Source organism: Amblyraja radiata, chromosome 1, assembly GCF_010909765.2.
Source record: "Amblyraja radiata isolate CabotCenter1 chromosome 1, sAmbRad1.1.pri, whole genome shotgun sequence".
NCBI lineage: Eukaryota > Metazoa > Chordata > Chondrichthyes > Rajiformes > Rajidae > Amblyraja > Amblyraja radiata.
In genome coordinates this window covers 108,436,210-108,450,192 of record NC_045956.1, presented here as the reverse complement: position 1 = coordinate 108,450,192, position 13,983 = coordinate 108,436,210, and the positions used below count along the sequence as shown (strand labels likewise).

General features: G+C 45.1%; 1 long non-coding RNA gene across 1 annotated transcript; it reads right to left on the bottom strand.

Moving 5' to 3' along the window:
- Positions 1–4,988: 4,988 nt before the first annotated feature.
- On the bottom strand, positions 4,989–13,251 carry LOC116974516. Its single transcript, XR_004412381.1, has 3 exons — positions 13,240–13,251; positions 5,588–5,593; positions 4,989–5,108 (listed from the first exon to the last, which is right to left on the bottom strand). It is a non-coding gene; the product is annotated as an uncharacterized LOC116974516 (long non-coding RNA).
- Between the last annotated feature and the right edge of the window lie 732 nt (positions 13,252–13,983).

The following is a 13,983-nucleotide window of genomic DNA, read 5'->3' as shown; positions in this document are numbered from 1 at the left end:
CTACCCTTCGGTGAAACCAGCATCTGCAGTTCCTTCCTACAAATTGTACCTATCTCTGGTCTTAACTTTTCTTAATTCTTAGTTCACTTCTGCACCCTTGATCTATAATACCTGATCATAAAATGCTGTTCCTTTTCTCTACCAAGGGAATTTACCTTTACCATCTTTTCGACAGACTTCAAACAATCCCAAGCCAATGCCTAGGTGGCACAAATTATATGCTTCAGACTAGGAACCTTCAATCAAGCAACCTTCAGCAATGTGCCCGCAAATACCATCAGGAAGCCTCCTGCCAACTAGGGTGATCATTCTCTCAACTCCCGCTACACCACCATCAAGTACGCTATCATTCCATCCCTCACACTCATTTCGGCCTGATCATTTGTTCTTCTGTCACTGCTGCTCCGGCGTATTGAACACCAATGAGTAATGCACCAGTGGTCTGAGGAGGCTAAGTGTCTACTTCAGGACTGCCTTGAGTTAGTGGTCTGAAACATGTTCATACTGTACAACTCCTGTTTGTCAGCAATAAAAACCTGGATGCAACATAATTTCCTCAAACTCAACAGCGATAAGACAGAATTTCTCCTCATAGGCTCCAAAGCCACACTTAGCAAAATCAATAACCCCACTCTCACCATCGACGGCACCACTGTCTCCCCATCTCCCCAGGCCCGCAACCTTGGCGTGATCTTTGATTCCACCCTCTCCCTTGAGCCTCACATCCGCCATGTCATTAAAACCTCCTTCTTTCATCTCCGCAACATCGCCAAACTCAGACCCTCTCTCACACCGCCTGCTGCTGAAAGACTCATCCATGCCTTCATCTCCTCCCGACTGGACTATTGCAACTCACTTCTCCTTGGCATCAGCTCCACCTACATCAACCGACTCCAACTGGTCCAGAACGCAGCCGCCCGACTCATCACCCACACCAAATCCTGGCATCACATCACTCCAGTCCTCAAAAAACTTCACTGGCTTCCTGTCTCCCACCGGATCACCTACAAAATCCTGGTCCTCACCTACAAAGCCCTCCACCATCTGGCCCCCACATATCTCATTGACCTCCTCTCCCCCTACCAATCCTCACGGTCCCTCAGATCCACATCAGCCGGTCTCCTCTCCATCCACAAGTCCAACCTCCGCAGTTTTGGGGACAGAGCCTTCTCCAGGGCAGCTCCCAGGCTCTGGAACTCCCTCCCCCAACTGATCCGCAATTCCGTGTCCCTCCCCATCTTCCAGTCCCGCCTCAAGACCCATCTCTTCACCTCTGCCTATCCTTAGCCCCACGTCCCCGTCCCTTTTCATCTGTGCATTAATTGCCTCATGCTGTGTTTTGTATTGAATTCTGTCTTTACTTTGTGTACTAGTCATGTCTCTACTATTTATTTCATTCCCCTTACATGTTTTTCCTATACATGCTCAATTTTTGTAAGGTGTCCTTGAGACTCTTGAAAGGCGCCCATAAATAAAATGTATTATTATTATTATTACTTCACTTGTCACCCAGTTTCATTAAGAACTGGGTTAACAACTGTGTTCCATGACATAGACAATTTCTAACCAGCAACCATGGATAAACAGCGAGATTTTAACTCTGCTAAAGTACATATGCAAGGCTTTCAACAAATATTAATCTGTACTGTACAAGGAGGCCAAGTGTGATCTCAGAGGTTGCCTAGAGTGAATTCCAAAACATGCAATTCAGTCAAGCATCACTGGCTTGAATAACATCATGGGCTACAAGCTGAAATCAGGAGCAATTCTGGCAACAAGGCATCTCTAACGGATTAGTTCATTTTACATAAACTCAACCAACGTGACTGGATGTTGAGCTCATTTTCAACGTGAGCAGGAGCAAGAACTCGATAATGCTCATGACCATGCTGAACACCTGTTGCACCTGTTTTCAACAAAGTCCACCTCGCCTCACCTCCCATCCCTCGTGGGCTCTATCACATATCTTTGGTGACAGGAATCGGAGCTACTTTCACGAGAGTATATACTCAGAAAGCAAGCATAACGGATGAAGTCCCCACATGAGTTCTGATATCTTGCCAATCAGCTGGCCAGAGCTTTCACCAACATCTTCTATCTCTCACTTCATTATTCCAGTCACCAAGTAAAGTGCCTTGTGTCAATGAATACCAACTACTGCCGACTACTGCCCAGTAAATCTAACATCCACCAAGAGGAATGCTTTGAATGTTTGTGAATGGCCCATATCTGTGGCAGTGTCCTGGACAATCTAGACCCATTGGAATTTCTATGGGTCTACAAAGGAAAAATACGGTAGGTCTACAAAGGATGCCATCGCCCTTGCTCTACCTCTACCTTCACAATTATAACGCCTATGTCGACATGCTATTTCTTAACTACAGCTCGGCCGTCAAACAATAATACCAAATCTCATCTCTAAACCTGTCAACCTTGGCCATGAGGCCTCCATCTGCATCTGGCTTTTGGACTTCCTGATCAGCAGACCTTAGTTGGTTAGAATCGGTCATTCCTCCACCGTGACCCTCAACACTGTTTCTCCTCAGGGTTGTGCATTAAGACCCCTGCTCTACTGCCTATACATCCATGACTGTGTGGCCAAGTACGATGTCATCTCAATCTCTAAGTTAGCCGATAAAACCATTGTTGGCCGGATCAATAACAATGATGGGATGGATTACAGGAAAGAGATCGAGAACCTAACGTCAACAACAATAACCTATCCCTTAGCGTGAGCCAAATGAAAAAAATTGTTATTTGACCTACAGAAGCAGGGAGATGAACATAACCCTGTGCTCATCAGCTGCATGCTGTGGAGATGATCAACAGCTTCAAGTCCCTAGTTATCGATATCAGCAGCAGCCGCACAAGTCCGTTCACACTGACATGATGATTAAGAAAGCGCATCAGTGTATTCCCTTTCTCAGACCTATAGAAATTCAAATGTCCATGAGGATTCTTTCCAACCTGTACAGATGAGCTATTGAAAGTTTTCTGACGAGCTGCATCTCAGCCTGGTAAACATAGAAACAAAGAAACATAGAAAATAGGTGCAGGAGTAGGCCATTCAACCCTTCGAGCCTGCACCGCCATTCAAGATGATTATGGCTGATCATCCAACTCAGTATCCTGTACCTACCTTCTCTCCATACCCCCTGATCCCTTTAGCCACAAGGGCCACATCTAACTCCCTCTTAAATATAGCCAATAAACTGGCCTCAACTACATTCAGTGGCAGAGAATTCCAGAGTTTCACCACTCTCTGTGTGAAAAATTTCCCCTTTATCCTTAAACTGTGACCCCTTGTTCTGGACTTCCCCAACATCGGGAACAATCTTCCTGCATCTAGCCTGTCCAACCCCTTAAGAATTTTGCAAGTTTCTATAAGATCCCCCCTCAATCCCCCCTTCTAAATTCTAGCGAGTACAAGCCGAGTCTATCCAGTATGGTATGGCAACTGCTCTTCCATTGACCACTTGAATCTGCAGGGAGCCCTGCATTCTGCCACCCGGGCTATTCCCCTTTCTCTCTTCTACCTTCTGGGAGAAAATAAAGGGATTTGACAGCTGGACATCCAGACGTAAGAACAGCCTCTTCTCCTTGGCTTGTGTCTTTCACATCCCCTTTAAGGAGGTGCTGCCACATATTCTTAACGCTACCTTTTTAGGTTATTCCAATATTGCACATCAGTATATTTATTTGCACAACTTCAGATTGCTCTATAATCTTTGCACCACTCTACTGTTTTGAATGTGTTGATGTATTCATCATTGAGATATACCATTTACACTATGGGCTTCAGGCAAACAAGGAATTTCATTGAATGTCAAAAGTTAATCTGAATCTCAATCCCTATCACTTCCTCTGCTCACTCGTTCCATATACTCACCAACCTCTCTGGTTGAAAACTTGCCTCCCAGATCCCCTTCAAATCTTTCCATTCTCACCTTAAACCCACACCCTGTTTTAGATTTCCCTACACTGGGGAAGAAGACTGAGATCATCATTTTATCTATGAACCCTCATGATTTTGACAACCTCTTTCAGGGCATCTTTTAGCTCCAGGGGGAAACAGTCCCAGCCTTTCCAATCTCTCCTCATCACTCAAGTCTGTCAGTCCCGGCAACATCCTGCCGAGACTAACATCTCACTTAATCACACCCTTCCCATGGAACGACAACTGGAATTGCACACAGTACTCCAGGGGCAGTCTCACCAACGACTGTGGTAGAGTGCTGGTGATAAATATTGCCTGTGCAGAAAGGTTGAGCTACAGTTACTGTGGTACAGTGTTGATTAACTGACAAGGATGTTGAATAGTAGTTGGAAGGGGTTCAAAGCTCGATTGATGTTTACATCTGCTGAGTATTTCTTCTGTATTTGTTTACGCCTGCAGAGTTCTGCTGATCCAAGGAGAGTGTGTTTTGTGCACTGTTTGATTACAGAATTTTTTGAGCAAGGCACCTCTTGTTGGTAACCAAGGCTCAATGGACACAAGCCATTGACATTAGTTATCCATGATTTGGCATCCACAGATCCATGAGCTGTCGAGGTCTGCAGTGTAGTATTGGCAGCGTTGGTGAATAGTTTGCAATTCCCCAGAGTCCTCTCCTGTGGTGCCCGGTGAATTTTGTTTGCCGTGAGGTGAATTGCATTTGATGTTGTGTGATGGCACGAGAGGGTCTCAGGCACCTGGGCTGGCTGATTTATTTTGTTGCTAACTACCGTTATTCTTCACAAATATACATAACGTGGAACAGGACGGAGCCTTCCACCCACAATTTCCTCACCAAACATGATGCCATATTAAACTAATTTCAGTTTTAGTTTTAGTTTTAGAGATACAGTGTGGAAACAGACCCTTCAGGCCACTGAGCCTGTTGCCAACCAGCGATCCCCATACACTAGCACCATCCTATACGCTAGGGACAATTTTACAATTTTTACCAAAACCCACAAGCCTTTACGTCTTTGGGATGTGGGAGGAAACCGGAGCACCCGGAGAAAACGTACACAGTCACAGGGAGAACGTTCAAACTCTGTACAGACAGCACACATAATCGGGATCAAACTCAGGTCTCTGGTGACGTAAGGCAGCAAATTTACCACTGAGCAATTTTTTGCCCCCATGTAAATTCAAAAAGATATGAGTGCCATATGTGAAATAAGCGCCATTCTGCCACCAGTAAACCAGTGAAATGGATGATCTTTCATCTGAAGTACGAGAGCTTCCAGCATTTTTGGTTTTCATTTTAGACCTCCAACAACCGTAGGATTTTGTTCTCGCATCGACTTCAGATGAAAGATCGTCAACCTCAAACATCAACTCCATTTCATCTACTCGAGTACTGTCTGGCCTCCTGAACATATCCAGCATTCTGAGTTCACTGGCGACAGAATGTTGCTTATTTCACATATGGCACTCATATCTTTTTGAATTTATTTGGTTTATTTCACTCTGCTTAAGAGGATTAAATTAGAAATTAGAGTTATTTGGTTTATTTCACTCTGCTTAAGAGGATTAAATTAGAAATTCGAGCAAGTGTAAAAAGTAAGCCCAAGCAGATCTGGTTTTGGATGCTGATACCTGCACCTTATGCAACAGACGCCTGACAGATATTTGATGAAATTGGATTGGACAACTTTTTTGTGCATCCCCGGGATTCTCCTAGAACAGGTGGGTGGCGTGAAAGAGGCGCTTGATGCATGTTCCAGGACTCCTTGGGAATTTGGCACTGCTCTCCTCTTCTCAGCTTGTCTGGAGTTGATACAGCCTGGGCAACAAATGCCACCACAATGATTAGATCTTGGCATCTTTTTAATTCACGTGGAGCTCTGTGCATCCACCTGAGGCAGCTGCTTGAAGACAGATGGCTTGAAATTTGCTCAAGCGGGAGGGCGAGATGTCTTTGTGAATGCAACAGGCAATATCAGCACACTACCGGCTGCTCTAAAGCAGCACACAGACAAAATAGGGCCACACATGAACTAAGTTATTCTCCCCTGCAACAGAGCAATTGAACCAATTCAATGAAGTAATGAATCTATTTCAGATTTTGATATCTGTTCCCTCTGGCATTTAGAGGTCTTGAAAATCAGGGTGTTCTCAAGGACTCCATCATAACATTTAAGAAATAACCAGACCAGTGCTTGAATCACCAAGGTATGGAGGGCTATACACCCTGGTAAATGGGAATAGTGTAGGTTACTTGATCATCATGAACATGGTGGACCAAAGGGCCCGATTATCTCATGGCATCATAGAATCATACAGCACAGAAACATGCCCCTGGTGAGTAAATTACCTACCGTAGCTAATCCCATTTGCCTGCACTTCCCATATCCTCTGAACCACTCCTCTCATTCACCAATGGATCAAGGTGTTCCGCTGGATCAGTGCTAAATCCTCCGTTGTTTGTCATCTATGTTAATGATTTGGATGAGAATGTAGTTGCCATGGTTAGTGAGTTTGTGGATGATATCAAATTTGTTGGCATAGTGGAGGTGATCTAAGATTACAATGGGATTTAGATCATTTGAGAATGTCAGCCAAGGAATGGTATGTGGAATTTAATTCAGACAAGTCCAGATAAGGTTGCATTTTGATACTTTAATCCAAGGCAGAACACCTGACCTGCTGTCCAAATGCCTTTTAAACATTGTAATTGCGCCCAGCTCTACCACCTCCTCTGGAAGCTCATTAAATATATACTCTGTGTGAAAACCGTGCCCCTTAGGTCCTCTTTAAATCTATCTTCTCTATGTCCTTAGATTTAAACTCCCGTACCCTGTGAAGAAGAATGATAATTCACCCAATTTATGCATCAGATTTTATAAAACTCTCCAAGAATGCTCTTCGCCCTCCTTTACTCCAGGGAAAAGAGTCCTTGCCGATCGAATTTCTCCTCATTGAGTAATTTCTCCTCATTTTTGTGAACCTTGTGAACCTTTCCTGCACCCTTTCCGGCTTAATGACATCTTCATATAACAAGGTGACCAGAACTGTACACAATATTCCAAGTGCACTCTCACCAACGTTATATACAGTTATAACATGATGGATCAACTGTTGTACTCAATGCCCTGACTGATGAAGAGAAGTGTGGCAAATGCCTTCTTCAGCACCCTGTCTACGTGTGTTGTCACTTTCAGGGAACCATGTTCTTGTACCCCGTGATCTGTCTGCTGCATGACACCCTCCAAGTTCCTGCCATTTACTGTGTAAGTTCTACCCTGGTTTAACATATCAAAATGCAACAGTATCTGGGCATCTGAATTCCATCAACCATTCCTTGACAGACTTTCCCAGTTTATCGAGAAACATAGAAACATAGAAAATAGGTACAGGAGTAGGCCATTCAGCCCTTCGAGCCAGCACCGCCATTCAATATGATCATGGCTGATCATCTAAAATTAGCACCCCGTTCCTGCTTTCACCCCATATCCCTTGATTCCATTAGCCCTAAGAGCTAAATCTAACTCTCTCTTGAAAACATCCAGTGAATTGGCCTTCACTGCCTTCTGTGGCAGAGAATTCCACAGATTCACAACTCTCGTGAAAAAGTTTTTACTCATCTCAGACCTAAATGACCTACCCCTTATTCTTAAACTGTGACCACTGGTTCTGGACTCCCCCAACAACATCGGGAACATCCTTTAAGAATTGTATATGTTTCTATAAGATCCCCTCTCGTCCTTCTAAATTCCAGTGAATACAAGCCCAGTCGACCCATTCTTTCATCATATGTTAGTCCAGCCATCCCGGGAATTAACCTGGTGAACCTACGCTGCACTCCCTCAATAGCAATAATGTCCTTCCTCAAATTAGGAGAACAGAATTGCACACAATACTCCAGATGTGGTCTCACCAGGACCCTGTACAACTGCAGTAGGACCTCCTTGCTCCTAAACTCAAATCCTCTCGCAATGAAGGCCAACATGCCATTAGCTTTCTTCACTGCCTGCTGTACCTGCATGTTTACTGTCAGTGACTGATGTACAAGCACACCCAGTTCTTGTTGCACCCCCCTTTTCCTAATCTGACACCATTCAGATAATAATCTGCCTTCCTGTCTTGCCACCAAAGTGGATAACCTCACATTTATCCACATTATACTGCATCAGACATGTTTCTGCCCACTTACCCAACCTGTCCAAGTCACCCTGCATCCTCATTGAATTGAATTGTATACATTTTATTATTCCACAGATTCACAGAGAGTTATGAGTCTGTGGAATTCTCAGCCTCAGACGGCGGTGGAGGCCAGTTCCCTGGATACCTGGAGAGTGCTAGATAGGGCTCTTAAAGATAGCATGTCAGGGGATATGGGGAGAAGGCAGGAACGGGGTACTGATTGGGGATGATCAGCCATGATCACAATGAATGGCGGTGCTGGGCTGAAGGGTCGAATGGCCTACTCCTGCACCTATTGTCTATTGTCTAATGTTTATTATTAACCAAATATGCATACATACAAGGAATTTGCCTTGGTGCTTTGCTCACAAGTAACAACATGATATACAGTAGACAATTAAAAATAAAACATCATATATTATATAAAACTCTGTGCGTGTGCTATTTCGCCTTTTCATTGAGCTATCAGGCAGCATTGGAGAATTTTCTTAGGTAAGCCAGAAATCTCCCAGCCACTTCCTGATGGCGGGAAGGGCCTGGAATTGACGTGCCATCAACCATTACCCCTTCCCTACTCTCTCACCATATAATTCTACATCACCCCCACACATATAGTATATTGAACCAGTGCCCATTCATGTTGCAATAATAAGTTTAAGACATATAATTTTGTTGCAAGTCCACAAAAATGACATAAAATAAAAACATCCTAGTCACACTGAGTGAGATCGCAGCCAATTCACAAAGAGTTGAGACTGTGCTTCTCCTTAAAGTATCCTAAACACTTTGTTAAATCAGTGTCACTTTGAGTTATTACATACTTTGGAAGAACAGAGTTTGGTTCTCTGAAGTTTGTAAATCCTTCAGCTTTTAGTGATGACCAAGAATGAGCAATGGAATAAATTGATTGATTGATTATACCTTCAATAATCCTTTACAGGAAATTACAGTGCCACGACAGCTTCAAGACAGACATAACACCACACATTTCCTCAAATAGCTTCCATACTTAACAAGTTAAAATACAAGTTAAAATACAAGTTAAAATACAATGAATGAAAAATAGTGCAGTTATTTATGCGCATTATATAACCTTATAGCAGCTGGTAAACAAGACTTCCTATGTCTCTCAGTTTTGCACATTGGTGCAATCAGTCTGACTGAAGATGCTGCTCTTGATCATCTTCAGGGCATGGAGTGGGTGAGTGGGGTTGGTCATTATTGAACCCTGTTTGTTCAGAGTTCTGGCCTCTGCCACCTGCTGGACCATTCGTTGCTCAGCCCCGACCACTGAGCCGGCCTTCCTGATCAGCTTGTCCAGTCTGTTTTTGTCCGCTATGCGGGCGCCATCTCCCCAACAGGCCACAGCAAAAAACAGAGCACTGGCCACCACTGAATGGTAGACACTGCACAGCAGGGGTTGGCAGATGTTAAATGACCTCAGCCTCCTTAAAAAATACAGTCGACTTTGTCCCCTCCTGTACACCGCCTCCATATGACCCTTCCAGTCCAGCTCACTGTCAAGCTGCACACCAAGGTACCTGTGGTTAGCAACCACTTCCACCTCAGTGCCCTTAATGGTGATTGGTGTTGGTTGAGTCCTCCTCCTCCCCCTCCTGAAGTCCACAACTATCTCCTTGGTTTTTGTGGTGTTAAGATGGAGGTTATTGTGTGCACTCCACTCCACAAAGTTGCTTATTATGTCTCTATACTCCTCCTCATTGCCCCCTTTGATGAGGCCGACAACAGCTGTGTCATCCGAAGATTTCTGCACTTATACACTTCTGTGACAGAAGAAGCCATAAACCGACTTACAGCAAGAACACAAAGTCTACATGGAAATGGCAGTAACATTCTGTTAAAATAAATTGGAACTATCCTTAAATGAAGGAAAACAAATTAAATCCTTGAGCCAAGTTCTGCACCTGGTTATTAAACATGGTTTGCAGTACAGTCACTCAGGACTCTTTTGGAATTGGGAAGAATAATTAGCGAGTTTAAGAGCAGCTTTTATTTTTATACAAATGTCTAGAATCCATTCAGAAGATGCACGTTCACCTTGCCAGTGTTTATTATTTTTGCTTTTACTCTCCAGTACAAATTGATCGTCACGGTGGTGCAGCAGTAGAGTTGCTGCCTTACAGCGAATGCAGCGCCGGAGACCCAGGTTTGATCCTGACCTCTGGTGCTGTCTGTGCGGAGTTTGTACGTTCTCCCCGTGATCGGTGTGGGTTTTCCCCGAGATCTTCGGTTTCCTCCCACACTCCAAAGACGTACAGGTTTATAGGTTAATTGGCTTGGTAAATGTAAAAGTTGTCCCCAGTGGTTGCAGGATAGTGTTAATGTGCGGGGATCGCTGGTCGGCGCGGACCTGGCGGGCCGAAGGGCGTTGTATCTCTAAACTAAACTAAACTGAACTGTGCCCAAAGATTAAATGAGTTCTGCTTGTTACACTCTAACAAAAATAATGCTGATTAGGCACATCCAAGTTTCATAAACGATTACCATTACTCTCGGGACCAGAGTTTGACTTGAGTTCAAGTGGCTGAGATACTGTATACTATTCTTCACCATTTGCTTCCAAAAATCAGGAAATTAAGTGTTTCCACATATGACAATATCCATAAGAGATTAATCTACAGAACAAAAAGATCTTTAAGGGAAATTGCACTGCAGGGGAGTGTGCTGTCACTTATTCCTTTCTATGTCCATTAGGATTTCTGTGCTTGAAAGATTTAGACCTGCACAGAATAACTCGCTGTTGCCAGATCCCTTCATGAACCTGAGAGAGTAATAATTCGTCCAATATTTTTATTTATTCATTCACAAGATGTGCAGAGTGCTAGCAAGGCCAGCATTTGTTCGCTATCTCTAATTATCCTAGACTGATTCAGGTCATTTCAGAAGGAAGCTAAGAGTCACTGGATTTGTGGTTCTGCAGGCACCCATAGATGCAGGAAGATTGTTCCCGATGTTGGGGAAGTCCAGAACAAGGGGTCACAGTTTAAGGATAAGGGGGAAATCTTTTAGGACCGAGATGAGAAAAACATTTTTCACACAGAGAGTGGAGAATCTCTGGAATTCTCTGCCACAGAAGGTAGTTGAGGCCAGTTCAATGGCTATATTTAAGAGGGAGTTAGATGTGGCCCTTGTGGCTAAGGGGATCAGAGGGTATGGAGAGAAGGCAGGTACAGGATACTGAGTTGGATGATCAGCCATGATCATATTGAATGGCGGTGCAGGCTCGAAGGGCTGAATGGCCTACTCCTGCACCTATTTTCTATGTTTTTATGTTTCTATGGTCTGTGTGGTAAGTGTGGCAGATTTCTAAACATTGGATTCTTCAATTTGAAGTAACAAGCCCCCTACCCCCAGTGTTGCTACGTTTTTAGGCGCCGGCCCGGACCTGTGGAACAGGGGCGTAATTTCAGGTTTGGCTTGGGGGGAGGGAGGGAACACACACACACACACACACACACACACACACACACACACACACACACACACACACACACACACACACACACACACACACACTCACACACACACACACTCACACACACACACACACACACACTCATCCACCCACACACACACATTCTCACACAAACTCTCACACAAACTCACCCACCCACACAAACTCAGACACACTCACACACCCACTCACTCACCCATTCACCCACTCTCACACACTCACGCACACACACACACCCACACACACACACACACACACACACACACACACACACACACACACACACACACACACACACACACACCCACACCTGCAATGGAACACAACTCTGCTTCATTCGACACCAGATCCACACCCTCAACAAACACTTCCTCACCTGTCTGGACTCTACCAAAGATCACAAGCATGCCCGCCTCCAAACCGGTCCCTCCACCGACACCCCTCGACTCGACCGCCCGCCTGCAGGCCCAGAGCTCCACCTCTGGACCGCGGTGCCGCCTGCATCACCACCATGATGCCGAGATGGCCACCACGAGGATCAGTAACAACATTCACCGCCTCTCCGACCCTCACACCCTTCCTGGCCAAACCCAGGCCCTAACCACAGAAACTGCCGCAGCTGCCGACCTTCACTGTCTCCCCGGGGCCACCGATGCTGCTGCCACCAACCCGTATCTCTTCTCCAGTCCCCACGGGAACCACCAGTGACTCCACCGACCCTCGCCTCACCACCTGCCACCAGCGGGCCAGAGCCGTCACCTCACCAGAGTTCCAGGCTCTGCACCAGGCCCACAACCTCCATGATGCAGACAGCATGTGGTCTGACTCTGCTGGGTCCTAGTGTGCCCCCTCCCCCCTCCCCCCCCCCCCCCTCCTCCCACCCCTTCAGGGAACCTCAATAGTGATGGGTCTTTCCCTTCCCATTCTTTCAGCCAGGTTACCCCGACCACACACCCGCTAGTTAAAATTCCCACTGTTTTTTTTGGCTTTTTTTTTACAGAGGTGCCGGAACGGAGCTCCGGTGAGTTCCGGCAACACTGCATCCCTGCCTACCTCCTCTCTCTTTCCTGTACCACCCCCATCCCAGTGCACTCCCACTTCTCTCACAATTTCAAACACCAGCAGTTACACCAGTCCATTCCCCTCCTTTGTACACTAATCTCCCCTTCCTGTCCCTCATTTCCCTCCATCCCCCGCTTTCTCCCCTCCCTCTGGCTTTATATTTCACTCCTCTCCTTATCCTCTCCTTTTGTCTCCTTTGTAACACCCCATCCATTTTTCCAATCCAACCTCCCTCACCTGTATCCAACTATCATTTGCCAGGCGCTGTCACACACTCTCATCTCTTTTCCAGCTTTCTGCCCCCCACTACAATCAGTCTGAAGAAGTGTCCCGACCCAAAACGTCACCTGTTCATTCCCTCCACGGGTGCTTCCTGACCCGCTGAGTTCCTCCAGAACTTTGTGTTTTGCTTAAGAGTTCCTTTATTGATATTTCTAACGAACTAGACAAGATTTTATAACAATCCATGGTCTTATAGTTGTCAAATCTGTTTGATTATTGCCATGTTGGCTTGAATAGAAGTCTCTGGATCTGTAATCCAGTCTTGATGCTGCTTGTGGATCTTGACCACTGTGCTCCCATTCCCTGTGTCTATTTCCCTGTGTGGAAATAGACCGGTAAAATATCAGGAACAAGTGCATCAACTAGTTATAGATGTGATCTTTTACACATTGTTTGAAGCCCATTCGTATATTCTTAACATGGGCCTATGTTTTCCAGTTTCTGTTTTCTATATTCTATTTTCTATTTCTTTGTTAACTATTTCTTCTTTATTTTTTCATCTCATCGGTTGTGTTTGATAAATCACCAGATTCAGACAACAGAGTGTGAATAACAAACCATTATATTACACTACCAATAAGACACATAGACGCACATATCCGCGTATGCACTCGCAAACCCCGAGTACACAGCAGAGCACACCGCGGGATGTTCCTGTTGTTGATCACTTGGCGTCATTCGCGACCCAGTCCAAGGCTGGGGCTCTCTTCTCTTGAAAGAGCACACGACACCATCCTTCATGGCATTTCTTATCTCAGCAGATTGTGCTAGTGACTAGTGGGGTACCGCAAGGCTCGGTGCTGGGACCACAGCTATTTACAATATACATCAATGATTTAGATGAAGGGATTAAAAGTAACATTAGCAAATTTGCAGATGACACAAAGCTGGGTGGCAGTGTGAACTGTGAGGAGGATGCTATGAGAATGCAGGGTGTCTTGGACAGGTTGGGTGAATGGGCAGATGCATGGCAGATGCAGTTTAATGTGGATAAATGTGAGTTTATCCACTTTGGTAGCAAAAATAGGAA